The sequence below is a fragment of the Hippocampus bargibanti genome, linkage group LG05, assembly GCF_051943395.1.
Source record: "Hippocampus bargibanti isolate YZ-2025 linkage group LG05, ASM5194339v1, whole genome shotgun sequence".
Classification (NCBI taxonomy): Eukaryota; Metazoa; Chordata; class Actinopteri; order Syngnathiformes; family Syngnathidae; genus Hippocampus; species Hippocampus bargibanti.
Genome location: NC_142738.1, coordinates 14504910 through 14509439, shown reverse-complemented (window position 1 = coordinate 14509439; position 4530 = coordinate 14504910). Strand labels below are relative to the sequence as shown.

Here is a 4530-nt window from a genome sequence, read left to right as displayed (position 1 = left end):
TTGCTAGTCCCTCGCACATCACATGAACTAATTCTGAATTTCCAGGATGTCTACTTCTGAATCTACTTTTTTGTTGAAATTATTGAATGACGAATGTGAATTACAGCCAGGGTTTTGTTTTTTTTAATTATTTACCTCGTGGAAGAAAATGGGACATAACTGTGAACACGTCTTGTTGCCGGTGACTCCCTTCCTCCAGATATGATGTAACTTGGGGTTTGTATTTACAATGCAGGTCACCCTTATGGCCAGTAGATGGCAGAGGTAGTTTAAATTTCGCCCTTGAATGTGCCACACTCACTTGCCAAAGCATCAGCAGATGCCTCAATTTCAAATGTATCAGAAACAAACAAAAATGTTTAAAAAAAAGAAAAGAAATGAAAAAAGAAAAAACATCCAAACAAATAAACATGGAAGAAAAAAATCACATGTTTTTTCCAGAAGTATATCCAAGTAAAATTGGAATTCTGGTACTTTGGTGCCATTATTTCAGTAAATGATTAACAGTAAGTGCTGCTGGCAGAAAGGCTATTAAAGAAAGTGATTAAACCCTGAAACAGCTACCACGAAAGAATTGTTGGGCATAATATATCTATGTGTAAAATAGAGAGGATTACATTTGCTTTGAGATCGCAACAAGAAACTTTTTTGAAAAGATGGGAGAGACGAATGAAGTATATCACACCAATGCGAACATCATTTGTTTAAAGCCAAGCAAAGTGCCACCCGTCCACTGTCTTTACTTTGTCCTATTTGAGTTTGCATTTCAACACCTTGGAACAGAATGCGTAATGAGTCAAAGAAATGAACCCCTTGACCCTTTTTTCTTTCTTTGTTTTCATGTTATTATATTGTAAAAAATGTTATCCAGTTATATTATCAAATGCATTACAAGCCCTTAGATGTTTTGCATTACTCACCTCATTTTGGTTATTTTAAAATGGAACTATTCCAACGTAATAGCAGATGAAAAGTGAGCTTTATGGTTTTTTTTTTCTTCTCGTGGACTGTGAAACCCATAATAAACTATAAATTGGAATAAAAAAGAAAAAAGTCGCCAGATGATAATAAAATTAATACACAAATGTAACAAGTACAAGTAATATATAGAAAAAGAAAATTCAAAGCACAAAGGAGCATAACAAATTACCAAAATATTATAGATAAATGAATGATAAGGAATGTAATTCCTTTTTTAATTCATCCAACCATCCATCGTCTTCCACATATCCCAGGCCATGTAGCATGTAGCAGGTGAGCAGTATACACCCATACATGTTAAGTCTCACAATTTGGTTGGGAGACTCCCGATCTTGACTACAATACTCACAATAATGTGTAAGGTGAAACAAAAGAAATGTAAAAAACAAAATATTTGTATACTAATTGAATGTATAAAAATGGAAATATTTTTGTATGTTTTATTTATCTTCTTGTGTGTTTTATCTACTTCTACTTCACAATCCAAGTCTCATGGTCATAGATGGAGGGACAGAGCATATCAATTCAGTTTCTGCTCCCCCAAGCCAGACCGATAAAGAGTCTGCATTGCTGCAGATGCTGCACTGAACCACCTGTTGACCTTCTCCTCCATCCTGCTCACGTTAGTAAACAAGATACCAATGAATTGAAAATGATTCAATGTGAACACAATGTCTTCCTGGTTAAGGCCATGTGGTAGCTCCTTGCTTATGAGAGCTTTCTTCATGTTTTGTACCAATCCGCTGAGACAAATTAATGATGTTGCCGTTTTGTTCAGGGAAATGCAACTTTTCAAACTTTGTTTGAATGGATAGCTTCATTGTTGCCCTTCTTGGAGTTGTTCTTCTCTTGATTCTTCACGAGGGACTACACACGCACAAACACATGCAGTCGCACACATGCACACAGGCAGGCACACACATCAAGTCAGAGTCAGGCAAGTGGATACATGAAGGTTCTATTCTCTATTTTCTCTGGTTGTCCCCCAAAGTGCTGTTTGGGTTTCTCGGATGCAGCTCATGGCGAGGAGAGCAGAGGTGCCTGCGACTCTCAACATGCCCACCCCTATCCCTCTCTTTTACTCTCCCTCACTTTATCCAGCCCTCTATCCATCCGTCCCTCGTTCTCTTCCTAAAAATAGCCTCAAGTCGTGATGAGCCTGTACTTGGCAGAGCGGGAGACCATATTATTGCTTGGAAATTGGTAGTGGGTGGGTTTAGGAAGGTGGTGATGGTGGTGGGAGGAGGGGGGCTCTTCTGGATTGGTACCAACAGCCCCTTTTTCATTGAACCCCACCAAGACAAATTCAGCACATGCAGGCTGAATTAATGTGATGCTATTTTTGGGAGCCCCCGCTTTTCCAGGGGAGACCTAATGACGCAATGCAGGTCCATCGCAGACTCAAAGAATTGACTGGCTTACGTGTGTGTGTGGGCGTGTGTTTGGGTGGTTCTGCTTTTGCATTTCCTTCCAGAAAGGCTGGTGTGTGTGTCAGGGAACGATGAGGGTAGTGGGGTATAATATGGAGGTGCATACGTCGGAGTGGAGAGGAGAGAAAACGAGCTTAGGACTTGAACGTGTTGCATCAGTGACATGCAGACGCGTGTGTATGGACGCGGTACGGATCCACGGATGCTTTATTTGCCTGCCGAGTGCATGGAAACAATCTCATTTTATGTATGCTCTTCCTTTTTCGCATCCAGTCTTTCCCGGGGGCTGATTTTTCATTCTATCCGGTGCAATTTGGAGCGTTCACTCGAGCAAGCAGAGGTAAGTAGTCTCCCTGCATCCAACGCACACACATATGCATACGCGCGGACGTGCACACGCGGGGACACAAGCGGACACTTACAAATGCACACACATGAACACTTGCACACAACCAGGGCATTGTTGCAGTTGTGGTGTATCTACTTGAAGATGCTCATGTGGCGTCTTGTGTTGTTATAATTGTAGTGATTATTAATATTATGGAATGGCTGAACAGAGTGCGTGTTTCACGGGGCATGCACATACGCAGGTGATGTGTCCAGAAATCCTAGCGGTTGTTTGCTGGAATTCAGAAACTACGCTTGATATTTAATTTCTATTTTTACTCCGACCCAATATATTTTAAATATTTGGTATTGTATTTGTTTGTTGAAGTTCAGTATATTTTAATTTCTTGTATTTGAAATTTTCCTATTTATTATTAATTTCATTTCGTCTGAACACCGACAGATTTTAATCTGTATCGTTCTGCACCTCGGTGTGTGTGTGTGTGTGTGTGTGTGTGTGTGTGTGTGTGTGTGTGTGTGTGTGTGTGTGTGTGTGTGTGTGCGTGCGTGCGTGCGTGCGTGCGTGCGTGTGTGTGTGTGTGTTCAGGTTCGTGGACCGCCGACAAAAAAAGCTGCCGCCGAAAGGCTGTCAGCACCATGGACAGCTCACGCAAGGGTCGAGTGCAAATCGGGTGGTATCGCTTTTGTTGTGTGTCCATCCATTCATTTTCTGGGGCATGCTAGAACCTCTTCCATCTGTCTTCAAGCAGTAACTGGGGGACACCCTGAACCGGTTGCCTGTTTTTGTTTTAGATGTGTGTGCGCGTGTGTGTGGGTTTGTGCGTGTGCACGTGTGTACAGAAGAGATATGTCCAACCACCTGTTACTTGTCAAAGTCAATGAGTTTTATTGTTTAAATATTTCCGTATTGTTGTGTCATAGTCTAACAAATAAAATGAACAACAACAACAACAAAAAATAACAGCAAATTGTATCCATAAAAATGTAGGTCAATCAATGTGTCATGAAAATTTGTTCAGAACACCATGGACTTGACATATACATTTTTTGTATGTTGAATTCACACGTGAAAATCAAAATTGGGAAATTTTAAAATGTTATTTTCTACACACTGCCCTGAAAAAAAGTATATTATTTCTTTTTCCTCAAAAAACGGCTCTTATTTTTTTTTTCCAAACTTGTGAATTTTGGATAATCAATATTGTGGTTACCAAAACAGATTTGGGATACACTTGTTCATGGGGCTATCAAAGAAAATACAATGCACGTGGGAATATGGATACTATGTGACGAACTGCCATTAACAGGGAGCTTGAAACTGTCTTGAGAACTCTGTGTTTCACCACGTTTCCATAAGTGCCAGCAGAAACATGAAGAGTCCTACATGAAGCAATCTCCAGTCACAGTCCAATTCATACAAACCATGCTACATCAAGTTATAAGTGACCAAAATTTGAAGATATATGTTGTCACTGGGGCTGACATTTGGTCTTAATTTGACACATTTACAGTATGAAAACATCTAATAGCAAATACTACGTTTGGCTCACTCATTGCCATTCACGATTTTTTTCGGGGGGGGGGGGGGGTGGAATTGAAAATATGACATACATTGCTATTCCCGAATTTGTTCGAGTTTTGTTTTTTTCATGCTTTTCAAAGCGTGGCCATGGTCTTGGGCAATGTTATTTCTTTTCCACATGGGAGCAGCATTTCTTTTGTTTTCATGCTAGCGCTTTGTTCCAGGTTCTGCTGATGTTAAAGCCCTATA

At 40.2% G+C, this 4530-nt stretch overlaps 1 long non-coding RNA gene across 1 annotated transcript; it reads left to right on the top strand.

Moving 5' to 3' along the window:
- The first annotated feature begins 2363 nt into the window (after nt 1-2363).
- On the top strand, nt 2364-4312 carry LOC148898035 (uncharacterized). Its single transcript, XR_016115027.1, has 3 exons — nt 2364-2599; nt 2685-2751; nt 3346-4312. It is a non-coding gene; the product is annotated as an uncharacterized LOC148898035 (long non-coding RNA).
- The last annotated feature ends 218 nt before the right edge of the window (nt 4313-4530 follow it).